General features: G+C 39.8%; 1 protein-coding gene and 1 long non-coding RNA gene across 2 annotated transcripts in view; one reads left to right on the top strand and one right to left on the bottom strand.

The window, feature by feature from the left end:
* Positions 1 to 18,944, bottom strand: part of SLC35F1 (solute carrier family 35 member F1) — a 226,561-nt gene that overhangs the window by 75,159 nt on the left and 132,458 nt on the right. The window lies entirely within an intron of this gene.
* Positions 89 to 17,095, top strand: LOC134547728 (uncharacterized). The gene is made up of 4 exons (XR_010079576.1): positions 89 to 167; positions 9,912 to 10,009; positions 16,412 to 16,601; positions 16,685 to 17,095. It is a non-coding gene; the product is annotated as an uncharacterized LOC134547728 (long non-coding RNA).

Here is an 18,944-nt window from a genome sequence, read left to right as displayed (position 1 = left end):
TGGGAGGTGGGGATTCCATCCCCCAATCGATGGACATTATAGGAAATGTATAAAAGTGCCTTGGTAAATAAACTTTGGGCTTCCTGCTTCCGGCCCTGGATCTGCTGGCAACCCAGAAATGTGTCTCGAGTCCATCTCTTACTGTCAGGCCCCGCGGTGATACAGGGGTAACTATCTTTTGGAGTCTGTCCCTTGCTGACTGTAACTATATCACACTTGGTTCAATTACAGCAATTGCTTTCACAGAATGAGAAACTTGGCCAGCTTAAATAAGGATTTTGTCCTGGAAAACTTAAATGGGCTGCTTTATTTTGTTCTTTGTTTAATTTCCTCTCCTACCTTACTTTTTAATCTCTCATCTTAGACTAACTGCATCACAAAAGAACATCGTGGGCAGAAGTGACTGTCTCTCAACCACAATTTGTTGACTTTTGTATTGCAGCACACCAGGATACCACCCGAGATGTGCTTAAAAGCAATTAGGGTATTGGTTATATTGGGAGGCCCTCAGGGTTTACAAGCTCTCTTAGCATGAGACCAATTTATGGATGCTTAAGTTGTAATGAAGCAGAAAAAGTATAGAAAAATAAACAATTTAACAATATTTAAGTCTCTGGAGCATGCTTCTGACATATTTTCCAAGTAGCAGAGTACTCTATGATTTAATAATAGGCTTTTTTCTTGAGAAACATCTTTAAAATTAAACAGTGGCATGTAAAAGCTGAAAAAGCAGGACCATATTAAGAGAAAACAGCAAGAGACTTGACCCTCCATCCAGCCCAGAAGCAATAATCCATAAGAGCTGTGAAGCTCTATGTATTAGAGATGAAGTCCAAAATTTGATCTTTAGAGAAGCTGTCAAACAAAATCTCATTCAATCCACAAGCACTGAAAGTTTTTGAACAGTAGACATGAAGCTATAATTTCAAGTATTCCAAAAATGTAACAAAGTCCAAAGTTCAACTTTTCCTTACAAATTCTGCTGTGATAGTTCTGATAATGGTGCCCAGAAGAATAGAAGTTTTGTGGACAAATATATTTATGTTTTGAATTCAGCTTTCTAATTTTTTTTTTACAAGAGTAGCAAATCATGACAACCTGATGCTTTTAAAAAACATCTATTAATACTTTCACATACCCAAACAACAGATTGGGGAGTTCTAAAAAACCCTCAAGAATGGAAAATATCAGGCATAAGAAAGCTTTTATGTAACTAAGCTATAACCTTGGAAGTCAGAAATCTAAAAGATAGTAACTATGTTCCTTGATTTTAATGTTTATCACAGCTTTGTGCAAAATGCTGCAAAAATGGTACTAATAAATATAACAGAAATTGAATTCTCACACAGATATGAGTTTGTTTGGGGTCTTTTTTTCTGGAAGACATAGAAGCAGTTCTGAGGGGACTGTGATGGAAACTGCTAAAAAGATGACCAACGACAAAAAACAACTGCTGGGGCAGTGCTGTCACCTGAGCTGCAGCAGGGGTTGCTGTCAGGGCTGAGGTAACAGCCTTGGTCATTCCCTGCCTCTCACCTTCTACTTTGTTTAAAACATGCTTTTAAATTCCTTTTGAATCAAGTGATCAGTACTGACTTCTTTTCCCTCCCTAGTGCATTTAGATTATTAATGTGGGAAGAATGCCCAAGACTGATACACAGTCATTCTAGGCCACTTAATTAAATTTCATTTTATTCTGGTTGGATGATGAGTACTGACCAATTTCCTTGCAGTTAGCTCCTGGCCAATTTAATTCCTTTCAAAAACTTGCTCACCAGCACAGTGAATCTCCTTCTGGCTATTAACACTACTAGGAAATATCCCATTTTGGTTTTGTGACTACCCTCTTCTCCCCAGAGTCAAACTGCAGAATTGATGTTGTACCAGCTGACTTGCACTAGGGATCCAAAAGCAGCAGAAATACCATTAGATGGTGGCACAGGCCAATTGGGAGGGAAGCTGGAGATGTGGAGTGATGCACAATAGGAACAGCCATCCAGTCTCCTTTACGGGGCAAAGAACAAAACTAGCAGCAAGTTGCAAAGCCAAATGGCCTATGCTTTCTATTCAAGAAGGTACTATCACTTAAGAGTTGATTCTCCTCTCCTCTCCTCTCCTCTCCTCTCCTCTCCTCTCCTCTCCTCTCCTCTCCTCTCCTCTCCTCTCCTCTCCTCTCCTCTCCTCTCCTCTCCTCTCCTCTCCTCTCCTCTCCTCTCCTCTCCTCTCCTCTCCTCTCCTCTCCTCTCCTCTCCTCTCCTCTCCTCTCCTCTCCTCTCCTCTCCTCTCCTCTCCTCTCCTCTCCTCTCCTCTCCTCTCCTCTCCTCTCCTCTCCTCTCCTCTCCTCTCCTCTCCTCTCCTCTCCTCTCCTCTCCTCTCCTCCAGAATATTGCCCTATTTATCGACTAATATTAATTCTATAAACCAGCACAAACCACAAGACAATAAGAAGCTCATTTGAATAATCTACTGAGAACATGGTAACACACCTGTGATTTGCAGAAATCGTACCCAAACTCCTTGAAACGAGTTTTCTTCCTGTTTATTGCCTACTTTGCACCTAGCACAGAAGTCAGCAGAGTCAGATTTCTGAAAAGAACAGAGGTTTTACAATCTTATTTTGCATTAGAGGACCCTCTAAGGAGAGCATGGAAATAAGTACCCACAGGAGAGGAAAAGTTGTAGGATCCCCTACTTTTGCTCACAAAGAAGACTCACTAGAGAGAATGAAATGCTTGTGTTTATACAGTGCCCTTAAGTGCTATTACTTATTACCATTTATGTGATTACAGGCTGTGTTCATAGCAATAAAATAAGGCTAAGCTTGGGTAGTACTAATAGCCCAACTAATTACACTGCTATAAAAGGTTTATGGGTGGTATAAATTTCAATATTATTACTACCATGGCATGACACTCACAGGCTTTGTCTAGGGGAAGGTGTTGGAAAGCCAGTCTCCATGTGCTCTATTTTGACTTCATAAGCAATTAGTGAAGACAATAGGATACAGGACCATTTCCACCTGGCTGTAGGGCCACCTTAAGTCATGTCAAATCCTGCAGCTACAGTAGAAAAGTTGGGTTCCTGTTGGGTTCCTGTTTAGAGATGGAAAAGATCAAAAGGGGTTTTTTCTCATTTCTATGGTCATTTAAAATGCCAGCAGTGTTCCTTTAGCTGTGCCCAACCTTGTCAGACATCAAGAGTAATCTGCAATATTCAACTGGAAAATAAAAACTCTCTCATCTTCTACTTTGTGAATTTGCTCTTATTAATAAAGAGACATGACCCTACTTTTATCTAGACTCAGAAATGGCAGAAGATCCATTTAGGCAGGATACACACTAGCTTTAATGATATTGCTTTGTAGAATACTTCACAGGTTCTAGGCCATATTAGATAAATTTAGAAGTGTCAAAACGATGCTATCTGGCGTTAGAAAATAAAGAAATCTTCCCAGAGACTATTTCAACTCCTTGAGCAAAAGTAGGCAGTTGAAGGCAGAAAATATCATGGACCTCCAAATTTCTATAGGGCACAAGAAAGAAGACCCTGAATTTTTTTCAGGACTGCTCTACTTCCTGTATCAAAACAGACCTGCAGAAAGTGGATCACTGCTGTTTCATCAGTAGGGGGAAGAATCTTCTAACAAGCTAGCTAGAGTTGCCAATGGGGCATTTGAACCAAGCAGGGAGTGTGAAAAGTAAACACAGGAGAGCTTCTCGATCGGGTGGCTTTTCTTGCACATTACCACAGCAATTGAGCTTTCTAATATGATGGATTTAACAAGGCAACTGGGAACAGCAGGGAAGGAGGAGCTGCTCACTTACTGGAGCCAGAAGACAAAAGGCAGTCTGCCAATGCCAGACAAAAAAAATATTGACAGTGATCATCCAGAATCAGGAAATGAGGATTCACTGTTACTGGAAGGAACACACTGCCACATACTGTTGCTGTGTGGGAGGGTGAGATGGTAAAGTCATTACAGCTGGTTTCAGGATGAGCAACTGGGGCCATTGCTGGGGCATCAGGCCACCAAGACTGACAGGGATCTTATAAATTGGATTGGATCTCACCCAGTACACAGCTGTACCTAGGTTACCTTTTCAAGACAAAAGCCACAAGACCTGTAGGATATTCTAGTACTGGATTCCAGCTGCAATGCCATGTGACCCATAGTAGGCACGTAGGTAAATGTAATTGCTTCAGTACATTCCTGAGAGTTCGTTCTACAAGATAACTGCCAAAAGTGGCAAATAGCATCTTGTCCTCCTCCACAAGCTGTACCTGCTGCCAGTAGATTTTCCTCCTTTTACAAGTGGAGGGAGCAGGCAGCCATCGCAACAACACTTCAGCAGGCTGTGTGCTTTTGGTGGCATGGGACACTTCTGCACTCAGTGAAGGCTGTACACTCTATTATCCTACAAAAAGCTTGGTTCAGTGGACAAACTGCATGCATTGGGCATAACATCAGAAGCACTGCTCAGTCTTTTCACTCATTTGCCATTATTTTATCTTTGTCTGGCCAAAAAGAGCACAGACATGTACAGTCTTCTTTTCAGAATGCCAACTATCAAACCTATCAATCAGGCAGGCACCCTTCTCAGTACAGTCCACTCAAAAATTTCTTCAAAATAAATATCTCATTTGAAATTTGAGGGAGAGCTTACAGATGCTCATAATGCTGAACATAATAAACTTGATATTTTAAGAAGAAATTGAGAGTCCATGTTTGAAAACTTTTCTTTGCTACCATGTAAGAAACATAGTTCTTACGAAATTCAGAGGAGGCATTTTCAGTTGATAAAACTAAATGAGGGTTTTTTTTAAAAAAAGACATATTTATTATCATGACTCTCTTTACAACAGTGTTCTATAAAAGCTGGCAGCACTGTTCTGTACAAAGAACAATGTTTGGCAGTTCGCTTCACTGCCTCTGCTGATTTTTTTTCCTGTTCACAGCAGAGAAACAAGAATAAGATTATACTTTTAACAACTTGTTCAGTGTTACACACTGAATCAAAGCTAGAAATAGAATTTTGACACTTTAAACTTGTTGTGTAATGCATTTGAACATATGGCATCTAGAATAAAACATCTTTTAAAGGCACTCAGCAAGCACAGTAATGGACGGATGGACAGATAGATAAGCTTTGTGCTTCTGGAGTGATTTACTGCCTTGTAGGAACCTGTGCTGCACAGAACTGAATCTGCCAATTGCCTAAGACCGTGCTTGACTGAACTCTAACCACAAGGGGCACACCTTTCAAATATAACTTCATTGGTTTTATTTCCATGGCAGCAGCTGTGAAAAGGTTATCCTGCTCAGATTAACTGCACCAGTATTTGTGATGAAATGTTTAATCATCAAATCCCTATCAGATACTATTCATATTTACTATATTTCAAAAAGATAGAAATGCAAATTTGTCTGTGTTACTAGAGCATATAGCTCAAAAGCTGATTGGACTCTTCTGCGTTAATAAAATGCCTGACTTCAAAATAGTCTATGTTTCTTCAAAAGTCATCTATATGAAAAATTCTCATTACAGCTTATACATAAATCAAATCCTTGTGAAATTTCATTCAATTTCTGTCTGTATTTTGGGTATGGATGCAATCCATTACTGGCATAGTGAAAATGCAACTCTGTGACAGAGAAAACATTCTAAAAGGCAGGTACTTTGCTTTTTTCTCTTGCTCTATAGTACATAACTCACCTTTATACATTTGATTATTTCAGACAAAAGCCCTGAGAAATTACCTCATAATTTGGTCTTATTGTATCATTTATTTTGATAACAGCACGCCTTGTATGACCTGGTATTGCTGCTTTGAAATGTTCATTTCCTTTCTCCTCCTAAAAATAGTAAACAAATTTTATCCACATGAAACTATATTGGAATAAAAATTGTTCCTAACATATTAATGTGGAGTAAGTACAGAAGCAGCTAATGCTTCCTTCAGAATCAAATGCATCATCTGAGGATGATTTCAAAGATGTGATCAGTTAAGAAGCAATTCCCATCTATAGGTAATATTTGGAATAAATGACAAAAATGCTTATAGGATGAAGATGGGGAAGAAGGGAGTGGAGTCTAACACAAATGAAAGGACTCTAAAAGAGGAAATCAAAACTAAGAAGAGAAATAAGCTTTGGATGGCACTGACAGTAGGACAAGCAGCATAAAAATTATTTTGGTATGGCAGGGATAAATGGAATCAGCAGGGAATTCCTCCGATCACAGATGCGACACAGGGCTCTCAAATTACACAGAGGATGCGAACTGCTGCTCTCCAGGCATGCTGACTCACTCAGCTTTCTGCAAGCCTACATCAGTATTTTGGTCTCAGCTCCCACAGCTCCTTACAGCTTTGTTCCCTTGATTTACATGTCTGTTTGTCTGTTCAGGCAATCTCTTCACAGATTTCTTTGTATGAAACCTCCAAAAGTTTCCAGAAGGCTACAGAAAGATCATAATGTATTCATGCTCTAAAGTTAAAATAAAAAATTTGTTTCTGATGCACTTTGCTTTTAGACAGGTTCAACCAAATTCTAAATATTAATTCCATGTTCAATCTTGTGGCTATCTCTATTTCAGTCTTAATGTCATTCAGTCTTTTCAACCAGAACTGGACAAGATCAACCAGAACAGGGTGAGATCAAAACACAGTTTTTCTCTGAACAATTATTCCATGAGGGAGTCAAGGATTTAGAAGGGGTACCATCAACTCTTGTTCATAAAGAGCCAACCCCCAACCCCACCCCCACCCACCCCGCCCCCAAATTTGCAATTTGTATATGGTTGGTCTGGTTAGTAATAATGTAAAACCCCAACCTGACTGCCCAAACAGCCAGCCTCCATGTAGCCACCTGGAGACTGAGCCACCTGACATTTTAGGCATCCATAGCAGTCAGTTTTCCAGCCTGTGCCTGCTTTTGAGTTTGACAGGCAAACCAGATTTCTATTTCCACATGCAGGAACCAAAACCCCTTTTGCTCCTCTGGGTCATCTCACCACTGGAAACAGGACACTTTGAGCATTTACAGGAGATGATCACTGAGCAATGCCACTTTGTGACTCCGCTGCCATTCAGAGCTGGGAAACCAGAGATCAATTCTTCAGGAAATAGTCCTTGAGAAACAATCCCATTTAAGTGCTTCTGCCTGCAGTCCCTTACCCCAGCAGTTCCCTCACAGAGTCCTTTTGTCAATCAAACCAGCAAAACCAGAATTCCAGCAGTGATACTTCAAATGCTTTCTGCAGTGACACACAGCTAATTGAGTACCACTTTCCCATGCTGGGAACACTTGACCACTAGAAGAGAAGAATGACCTAGGCAGGTTTCAGGGAGGAATCTGGGCATTGCTGGTGGAAACACTCCTGTGTCTTCTCTGCTAAGAAGAAAAGGCTGACTGCAATCTTTGGAGTGTCTGTTTGGTGACTGTGCAGTTCTGCTACAGACCCACTGCCTTGGTGCTTAGGGCAAAGTGAATGGAGCAACACAACAAAAATAATCCTCTTGCTAAGCATGCTGCTGGGCTGCAAGGGTGCTTTTCAGAGCAACTATCCGTGTTTTCTGACCTTTCCCACCTTTAGATGTCTGACAAGGTTCCTAAGAACTTCTCTGACCATGTCTCCCTGAAGCCTCACCAAACTCAATTTCTCATGCTAATATTTTCCTTACCAACTAGATGGTACCTACTTTTAAAAGGACACTTTTGGTTGTGCTTGGCAAAAGATTTACAGAAAAATAAAGCTCCTAATTGAAAACCTTGCAACATGGTTTCTTGTACCTACATATTATCTCTGGAAGATACTTTTTTAATACTGGTTCTTAAATTTAGTAGGTGATTGCTATGCAGTGAGTGGTTCAACTGGGTCACAAAATCTCCTCTGCAAATTTAACTTAGGAGGTCTTACTACTTTTTATGATCATATAATTATCACTAGGCAATATAATTTTGGAAGAAAGTGAATAAAAAACCTTTCTCACTATCATTTAAAGCTCTGAAATACTTATTACCAGTATATCTACTAAAACACTTATTCTCCTTGCTTTGAAGTTAGCAATGTTAATACATAATAAAATTAAGTTGAAATTTAGTTTACTAAATTCCTTGAAAGGAAATGCTTTATTCCTGAATGGCACGGTAGATATGGGATATGATTTTCAGTTGAAATCACTTATCAGTAATTTTTTCATAAATCTTCACTGAAGATATACATTTTGGCTTCTACAACTAATTAATTCCAATTAACAAATATTAATCTTTGTCTATAAGACTGCAAAAGGCAATGACAAACATCACTGCTATTGATCTCATCACCTGCTATTTCCTTAATTCTACAGCTTTTTATACCTGCCAGTAATCTCTCTCTCAATACTCAGAGAGAAACTTTTTTCTGTCAAAAACTCTGCTTCTTTAGGTGTTGCTTACATCTATAACCAATAATCGGTCAAGTCCATTAAATTCAACTCTGTATGTAACAAATTAAATTCATAAAACATTAAACAGAACTCAGGAAAGTACAAAATAAAAGCAACAGTGGAAAATATTAATAGTATGATAGATTTTTTTTTAAAAAAAAACATACTCAAGCAGTTTATCTCTCAATATTGTCATTAGCAGAAGACAGACTGTTCCCTCACCAAAGCAGGACTCATTAAAATTATGGAAATAAACAAAAGCTTCACCAAAAGCATTTGAAGAAATTCCTCTGTCATGCATGCAACAGGGACAGCAGACAACGAGTTTCCATTTTTATATCACTGTTCTAAATTTTAAGAAATAAGGAGATGACATTTTGTCGGGTTACTGAAAAAATCTGAAATATTGGACTAAAAAAACCTGATTCTTTTGTGAAAAGCTTGAGAAGGAATGTTGGTAGAACCTGAAAATTTGCAGTAAGCAGCTTCCATTCTGGAATGAGTTGCTGCTGTACTATCAGGTGGGCATGTAAAGAAAAATGAAGGTAATTGTGGAAATTTCAAGCAGAAACATCCTGTGTGAATTTGAAGATGGAATTTTCTTTCTTGTGGCAGTTGGCTTGTGCTTATTTGACTGCTAAATTTTGACTTTCCAGTGCACATACTTACAAATTATTTTAACTACTTGGTGTGTACATATGTTTAGAAATACCTATTGATAGAAAGCACCTTGTGCTTTTCCATACAAGTTCATTGACACAGCACCTCTATATTTTAGACTCCCTCCTTTCTCTATGAAGAGGGCTATCACTGTCTTCACTGCTTGACAACTGAAACAAGCACCTTGCTTTTAAATCAAGATTGTTTTTACAAAGGTGATTTAAAAGAGAGATTAATCAGCCATAAAGATGACATGTCTTCGTACAGCGTTAGGCATGGATACAATCCTTACAGACAGAGACACTGAAATACAGCCTATGTATGAAATGAGTCAGCCCTGCTAAAAGTGTTGCTATCATCAAGGCATAGCAACGGTGCAAATCCTTCACAGACACTCTGGGAACTCCTCCCTGCAATCACACACTTTTGTTAATACAAAAGTAAACCTATACAAGAGGAAGTAGTTATGTATACATGCCCAAACTTCTGTGTTGCCTTGTATCTTATTTTTATTTCAACAGGCTCCTGAAAAGGTCTTGGTGAGTGTGCTCTCTATTTTGAAAAAATATTCTATTGAGCATTCATTATATTAGTGGCAAAAAATACTATCGTAAATACCACCGCCAGTTGTCTTCTTAAAAGCAAGATGCTCTGAGATATGACTTGAGTTCTCTCACCTTGAAGCAGCAACACTTTTCTTTTCTGCAGTGTGCCATATCCTCCAAAGAAAAAAGAACCCTACTTTGTTTTTTATTGCTTTTATTTTACTCCGTGCTTCAGAGAAATATTCTTCTGATAAAAACCGACTATTTTATATTTTCTAGGCAAACAACAATAGAAGAAACAAACACATCCAATACCCTTGCTAAATTAAAAGCGGCTGGATTCCCAAATTTCTAACAGTCCATTCACCAGAGAAAAGGTAGGTGGGTTTGAGTGTGTAGATCTCAGACAATCATTCACTGCAGATTCTCAAGCATTCCCAAGTATTATCCATGCAATTTCAGTGTTACAGCTGCCATGTGGGGAGAAGTGTAAAAGTTTTAGTCATGTTTCTACTCAGTAACTTCTAGTGATTATTACTTTCCCTACAGATCCTCAGTAGAGCACTTTCCCAGAGAGAGAGGCGGTCTGCCATAGGCATAAAACACCGTGGTACCTGCCAATCATGCTATCATTGAAAAAGGAACTAAAATATCAGTGCATATGCTTTTGGATGCAATGTGCCTGGTCCTTGGCAGGGTTTCTCCACCTTGCCCATCTGAGATGCTGTGGTTCCTCACACACCAAGGCAGGACCATGTCCAACATCCACTTAAAACTCACTCAGACTTCCTACTGTTGTTTCTGTAACTTCAGCTCTGGCCAGCCTAGCACTCCCTGAGCTACCTGGTTTTCTCAGAAAGCACTCAACCCAATGATCTCAACCCAGTGATGCTGGCTGCCTGATTCAATGGCCAAGTTCACGCAGACCTCTTATCTCCAGCTTTAGCAGGGACCAGTTCCCAGAACACATTTCTACATCAGGTTTGGCTCAGCCATGAGAGCATTAGAAGTTCACTGGAATCCTTCAAGTGCTTTTGATGCTCTCTTCAGCTTTGGAATACAATCTTAACACAAGACATTTTGTCCTAAGACAAAATTTAACCCAATTTAGTTTCAGCACACTATTGCAAAAGACTCCATAGGGTCCTTCACCAGCATCCATGCATCCTGGAATTCACATCCATGCCTGGGAAGAGCTCACTGGTGACATGGAAAGCTTGACAACTGGCAAGTTTCTGTTCCCCTTGTGGCATTTCATTTATTTGAATTGCTATAAAAGCTGTGAGTGGACATGAAATGTTCCTGGTCATGCTGTGGCCTGTTCCTTATCATATGCCTGCCCAAATGACCATGAAGTCTAGCTCAGGAAAACATAGGATCTGGGATCTTGAGATGATAAGCAATACAAAATAATTCTAAAAATAAAACTCTACCGAAAACACATAGTTTGAGGGCTTTTATATGTACACATATATATAATTAGATGAGTGTGTATGGAAAAACTCCATCAATATAAACCACCTCAGGTCCTTTCAAATGGAAAAAAACTTCTTACATGCCAAACTTAATAAATAAGGGCATTAGTTGTTCTTTTTCTACACCAAGCTGTTGAAATCTCAATAGGACACCTGAAAGCATGCTCAAACCAAAGATTCTGACTAGCAATGGAAGCAAACAGCATATATCAAAATTTATGGTCATGAACATGCCACTCCCTCCCTTGTGTCATCAATGATGCAAATCAGTGCAGATCCATTTTAGTAAAATAGTGACAGTCCACCTCTACTCTGGGGTATTAAAACCTCCTTTAGAACTAGGCAAAACAAAACCAAGTATCAGATCACAGACAGATAATCAGAGCAGCATGGACAAGTGATATTCTGTAAATGTTCTAGAGCTGCACAGAAGCAAGATCACGAATATTTAACTCAGAAAAGGCACAGATGCATGATTTTCCTTTGAAACCTTATTTGCTATATTTCTGTAACTGTTACAAAAATATCCCTGTGAATTGACTGTCACTGTGATATAACTGAAAACGAAGGGGTAAGTGCTCCTTTGAGACATGCTCTCCCTCCTCTGTGTATTTGGAGCACTCAGTACTGCTGTCAGCAAAGCTCCCACCTTTACCTCAAAGCTCCCTCCTCTCATCAGGGAAACGTGTGCAAGAAATGGAGGAGGCTGACAGACAGCATACATTATCCTTCTCCTTTTCTCTTTAATGTTAAATGAGGAAAGATAATGTAGGGGGAGAGTCTAACAGAGCTGGTTGCTAACAACCTTGAGCTGCTCTGTACTGTAGTGAACTGGGTGTAAAGCATCCTCAAAGCTGCATAAAGCAGCGTTGCTTCAGCCAAAGGCTAAGATGTGAGTCCCCAGGTCCGTGCATCAGGAGCACCTTCCAGAAGTGACTTGGTGTCCTGGGACCTGTGCTTGGCAGCTCACGAGCAGAAGGGAGGGCACACAGCACAACTGCAACTTGAATACTGAGCACTACATTTATAAACATCCTTTCAGATGAAGCTGCAATTATTATTATAGCACTGTCATCCAGAAATGTAACAGCAATTCAAGGCGACCAGATGTAAATAGCTAAGAGTACAACCAAATATAAAGGCAAAAAATGCTTACAAAGTGGTAGATAAACTTACAGGATATTTGGACATTTTTGCCTCAAAGATATATTTAGTTGTAACAATAAATATATGTATTACCTTGGTAGTAAGGGACTTTAAAGAAGACAAAATCACTGCTTGTATTAAGACTAAGTATTAAGTGTGAGGCAGAAGAATAAGTTGAGAATACAGCTTTATCCTACTGGCATAACTTTTTATTCCCTTGATTCATGCTGTCTTACAATCCTTATTTTAGAAAAGGTAGTACTTCCAAACCTTCAGAAAGGATGTGATCTTCACGGGGACTTTGCTACAAGCCTTGTGTACAGTTTACAACTGGGCTCTGCAAAATGGGATGCTATTGAGTCTTTGATTTAATGAAAACTTAGGAACTTAATTCAGTTCACTGCAGGGACTGCTTTGTTCTTTCATTATGATTCTTTTTTAATGAGAAAGACAATGGCAAGGATAAACCCTATTCCTCTGAATTTTTACACTAATTACATACAAAGCGCCATTCTGGCAGAGCGGGACTTATCTCCTTCAGGCAATACAGTTATCATCTTGTAACCACACTTCAAATCTCCCATATGAACGCTGGAGCTACGTGTGCTGAATGTGGATCCTGCTACCCTGGCTAGCTGTTGGGCTTGATGAATGTTTAAATATTCCATAAATCACAGGGAAATACTGGTGCTGCATGAAGGGGCAGAGACAACCCTTGCATTCTGCTTACAGCTGTAGAATCAAGGGTGTACTATTTTATCAGAACCATTAACTTTCCTCATTGAAGTGGGAAAGGATGGTTGGTTTTGTAAACAGTACTTGAGACGTTTATATATTAACAAGAGCCAGACCCATATACTACCTCTACAAAGGACAGCTATCCCTTAATTCTACAAAAAAATCAAGTGTTTGTGATGCAGCTCACATCCTTATGAGACAGTTTATTATTTGACATACTGTGAGGCAATCTGGGCTACATAGGGAGCTTCATTACCCTCAAATAAAATTACTGAGAACGACATTCACCCCTCTGCAATACCCTGATACTGTGGACTAAGTTTCAAAGCTCAATCTGTGCTCATGGCCACGGTATCTCAGCACTTCCAAGGCTGTGCCACACAATACCTTGCTTTCTACCTGCTCAAACGCCTTGATTCTTTCACCTACAACATCTGTGCCCCTATCTGAGCCTGTGGTACAAATACATGTAATGACATCTGCAGAGATGGGGACAAAAATCAAGCAGCAAGATGCATAAGTGGTACAAACGGCACTTCCTCAGAGCTTGCTTGAGCCTGCCCACTCATCCTTCTAGTGATGAGGTTTATCTTCTCAAACAGGAACTCACAGACTTGTGCTCAGATTGGCACTGTCTTAGAAGAACTGGCATGGCTCCTGGAAAAGTAAGCAAGGAGGGAGCTTCCCAGGCTCAGCAACAAAATCTAAATCCTCATCCAAACATAAATGCTTGCAAATATATGTTGCAGATTTGCCTCTCAGACTTAGGTGCTGGCATCACTAAGAAAAGCATGAGAAAATGAAATGCCACATTGTGATGAGTTTTTGATTCTGCTACATTCCACTAGCTACCTGTGATTTTGCAGCTGTGAGCTGAGTAACTGCAATGTTTCTCATTTTATTGCATCTGTGGTTTCTATTTATGGACTTACTGGCATGAAATGGCCACAGCTGGCTAAATGTTCCTAAAATGAACGTACATTTACCTCCAGGGTAAAACTCCCTTTTTCTCAAGTAGTATACTCAGTACAGACATTGCCTCACAGCACTGGTGCAGCATCTTGATGCAAACATGGTTCACCACCCAGGACTTTGGCCAGCCCAAAGCTCAGCATCCCTTTCACGCTCTCTGCATTCAGTGCCTGTAAGGTTTGCTCTCATAAAATATGCACCAGTCTTTGAACCACGGTGCAAATCTGAATGCTGTGTCTGCAAGGTATTGGCTGAGGGGATAAACTTGGCAGCCAGAAAAATGATGAGGCCTGAGCTTCCTGAAGTGAGAGTGATCTGAACTGCCTGCTTTGAATCCTCCAGGGAGTTTTTTTTACAAGGAGAGGTACCCCTAGTGCAACTTTAGAACAAATTCATTCTCTGTGTGGACAAGACCTCCTACTCCCTCATTTAGGTCAAGAGAATGGTTAGAGGACTCCCTTTTTCTCCTGTGCTGTTGTCTGCATCAGCAGGCACAGGAAAAATGTGGTGTTCCTATCCTTTCACACAATGCCCTCTTGCAGCTTTTGTCTCTGATGGCACAGAGAATACTTCCTTGAGCACCAAAGCTATTTTGAAAGCAACCTAGTAACAAGAGGTCTCTCAGGGTTGAATGAGCTGCATCAGGGACCAAGGGATACTACCACAGAGAATGCTACAGCATGGATTCTTCATTAGGCCAGGCCTTTATTGCTGGGTTATCATGATTGTTTTAGTGATTGCATCATTAAACCACGACATGCAGTGCTCACACTGAACTGCTGCCACCTGAATCCTACAGGAAGAGTGCTTTCCAATTCTCAGCTTGTATGTGCTATGGGATGTACATGATTTATTCCAGTGATACCATCCATGCAAGAACACAGAATGTGCTGCTTTGACCAGGATTAAAAAAAAGGAAGATATTTTGTAACACAGGATGCATGCTGTGGGTTTGGACAGCAGGTGCCTAACCTAACAATCGGGAGCACCTCAGTGAGAGAAATACCTCTAGAAAGAAGAAGCTGAGGGGCTTTTTGAGCCTTTAGCTGCCATTTTATTTGTCCTATGTTTGGGGCCAGGATTCCTCTCTGTAAGTGTTTATTTGTACCTTGTTAAACAGCTGGCAAAGCAAAACACACCTGATGAAAATGAAAATTCACTAAGCCTTGAGATACCCGGCCCTTTGCGTAGGTGGAAAGGAGCAGCAGGGCCAAAGCAGAAAGCATCTGTCTGCTGGTCAGTGTAACAAGAACAGTTGACAGTGAAAAAAAAATCCCTGAGGATTAAAAAATACCATCCAACTTCTCTGCTAGGAATAGCCAAACAAATCAAAACAAAAGACAGAGGTCACATCTATTGGTTTTAATCCTGCCTTTGTAGGCTCAACATTGTCTATTTTTTTTTTTTACCCTGCTTTTCCAGCTATGTGGAATAATCATACTGTGCTGAAATTGCATCTGTTTTAATATTATAGCTAAGAATGCAAGAAGACTTCATTGGACTGGGAGGGGAAATTCTATGGTTTATAGCAACTTTCATAACGCAAAAAATCCTAAGGTTCTGTAGGAAAACTATACATACCTGAAAAGTTTGGCACCTCACTGAATTGTTATCACCTACCGAGTAAAATAATGAAGGTTCATTCAGCAGCAGCAGCAGCAGTCAACATTTTATAGCAGGAAATTTTAAAAACTCAATTGAAAGTAGAATGAAAATTCAAACACAAACACAATTATTATGTAAATGGAACTCAACAGCAATCTGGCTCTAGTCATACTGGGTTTTTTTCCAGCTAGTTTGCTGTGGTGTCCATGATGTGATAGGCAAATCCCAAATACATAACATATCATAATCCTTGCTCCTCTGAGCATGCTATCCAAAACTGAAAATTGCACTTTACAAAAAAAGATCTCTGCAATTTGAAATGCCTGTAAATAGCCAGCATTATAGTTTCATTTCTCCTAAAGTACAGAATTCCCTCTGAATATGAATAGATCTCTTCAGATCCCAAACAAAGGGACTATTTGGCTGACCATTTTCATAATAAACATATCCCACATGGTTTGGCATCCCTAATTAGAAGCCCAGAGTAATTAGGAGAAAGTGCATTGCAGACAGCAATGTGTAACACAGCAGGGAGATTCTGCAGTGCTGCTATGAGAATACCAAAGACCCGAAGGTCATTATTTTTCACTGGTTCCAAGCCACACATGCTGCTGTGTTTCATTTTTACAACCCAGAATGAGCGTGGCCCCTTGCACTGGGAGGGCTGTGAGAATCACAGAATCAGAGAATGGTTTGGGTTGGAAAAGACCTTGAAGATCATCCAGTTCCAACACCCCTGCCATGAGCAAGGACACCTTCCACAAGACCAGGTTGCTCAGATCCCCTTCCAACCTAGCCTGGAACACTTTCAGGGCTGGAGCATCTAAATCTACTTTCTTTCAGTTTACAGCCATTTGCCCCTGTCCTATCTCTACATACCTTTGTCAAATGGAGGAGATGGGCCAGCTGGACACGCCTTTCCCTGTGCTTCAAGGGCAATGTCACAGCTTCTTGCAATGTGTGCCACGTGCTTGCAGGCCAATGTGTGGGCTGAGCTGCTGTCTTGAGAACACAAGGACCCCTTCTATCACAGGTAGATAAGACAATAAAACTACTTGGCTGCAGCTTTGAACATTTTATTTGACTGGAGGGATAACCAAGCTCTTTGTTTTGCAGCAGTGGCATGAGCATGCTTAGGAAACTGAACAATGTAGAAATGGATCTTTTCTAATCAAAATCACTCCCTGTCAAGGATGACAGTGAAGAGGAAATTCTGACAGGATCAATGCCTTTCCAGAAGACATTTCATCTCAATGATACAACATATATTGTCCAAAGTACATGATATCTAATATAGTTTGATCAGCTTAAATCATATACTTTGTTTCCAGACAAACAAGATTGTTCTTATTGGCAATTGACAAAAAAAAGGTGTCGGTTTAAAAGAAATTCTGTTATGTCTACATAAGTTAAGTGCATAATACTAGCTTTGTATTAATACACCTTTACTAGTGGAATGGAATTAAGCAAAAAGATACATTTATCCTGTCTATCATTCAATAAATAGCTGACAAGCACTGCAGTGAAAAAAAGCAACTCCTATATATTGCTCTATTTTCCTTCAATTAGCTGATTTTGGTCAACTTTGGTGAAGTAGGAATGATGCTGGGGAGGGGTGCCATTATCTAAATGGAAATACATACTTGGATAGGAGACACATCAGGAAATGACACATGGCTGAGATACTAATGGCATAAACCACCATGAGATAGAAATGCTTAAAAAAAATGATATGCCAGTAACAGGTCTGCAATGTCACCAGTCTCACAGGACTCCCTGGCTTACTCAGGGCCACAGATCACCTTTATTTATATGTCAAATCTAGGACATTACAGTTACTGTGGGGAAAACTCTGTTTCCATTGACAGATGGAAACCTCATCACTTGGCCTAGAAGCAGAATCCATACAGACATACAGAGATTCATAATAAATGCTTCTAACAAGCAAATTATTGCCATCCCTTAGTACTGGTGGGTTGAAAATACTCAGTAACTTGTTGCACTAAAATTCAAGGAACTGCTTGCAATGTGGAGCTCTCCTCATGCAGAATCTGTCCCTCAAGGCTTTATGGTTCCTGTCTGTTCAGAAGACACTTCCATTGCTCCCTCATTTCTTGTTTTCCAGAGCAACAACAAAAAAATAGCAGTTTCATATTTTTTTCTGTTTTTAATGATCACTAGTATATGTGTTGTTTTCATTTGTAGCATACGTGACGTGGCTTTTAGAAGTAATTTATTTTTGGTGTCAAGCTGCTGATGCCTGCTCCCATGTTGGCTGTTAGCAATTAACACCTTGTGGTTCACTATGGACAATTTCCCACTTACTGCTTTTTACTGTTAAAACTAATCTCCACCGGCTCTATGTCCCATAGCTGCATTTCACCCCATTTTAGGCTTTTCTTACTGATAGCCAAGGTTTTTCTTTTCCTCACTAATAATGACACATGACCCAAAGGATGTAGGGAAGCATCCCTGTAAGATTCTGTTAAGCAGAATCTTCTGCTAACAAGGAGACTGAGGTGAGATAATATGTGTTAAAACCTTCTCAGAGGTGTTACCATGGACAAATACAAGTTTTGGCTGTGAAAACAACAGGTATGAGAGGAAGCTGCCTCAAGAGAAGGAACTGAGGATGTCCTCGTTACTTGTTAAATGTTTGGCAGATTTATTTTTCATTAGAAAAATCCAAGTTTCGACAAATTCTTTCACTTTTTCATGATCTGTGCCTGAGTGGTATCCATGTATTAAGCCCAATAAGAAAATCTCACAAGAACAGATCTCCTTCAATGCTTTTCCCACTTTTTATTTCATGAGAACAAAGTTGCAATAATGATGAAAAGCCTTGCTTACATAGACTTCAATGCTTAAAATTATTGAGTGCTATTGAGTCTACTTTACTCCTTGAAACTTTTCTTTTTGGGGGTTTGGGTTTGGTTTTGGTTTTTGGATATTTTTGTTTGTTTGTTTTAACGTGGAAATGAAGTTTTAAACACTCAGAGATTGTGACACCTGCAGGACTGTGCCTCTCCACTATCTGATGATATGTTGATTCATTGCAAGGCAACAGTCCTAATCTTTGTATCCATTACAGCAAGCGCTGTGGTAAAATTATTTTGGAAAACAATCTCACAATATAAAAGTCTAATGGATGCTGCTGATGCAGGGCTAACTTTAGCAGCTGGAAGTTGAGCATTCACTGCAGAAGGCTTTAGTCAGAAAAGCTCAGGAGCTTTAATCATCTGCTAATGAAAATGAAGATTTTCAGAGACCAGTCAAATTCTACCTTTTCATTATCACTCAGGGAGTATATAAGAACAGTGAGGGACAGCTAAATCAAAGGGCATCCAGAGTAAATCAAAATTTGGAAGAAGCCTCT

This window comes from Prinia subflava, chromosome 2 (assembly GCF_021018805.1).
Source record: "Prinia subflava isolate CZ2003 ecotype Zambia chromosome 2, Cam_Psub_1.2, whole genome shotgun sequence".
Taxonomy (NCBI): Eukaryota; Metazoa; Chordata; class Aves; order Passeriformes; family Cisticolidae; genus Prinia; species Prinia subflava.
Note: the sequence above shows the minus strand (reverse complement) of the source record. Positions and strands in the feature narration are given on the sequence as shown.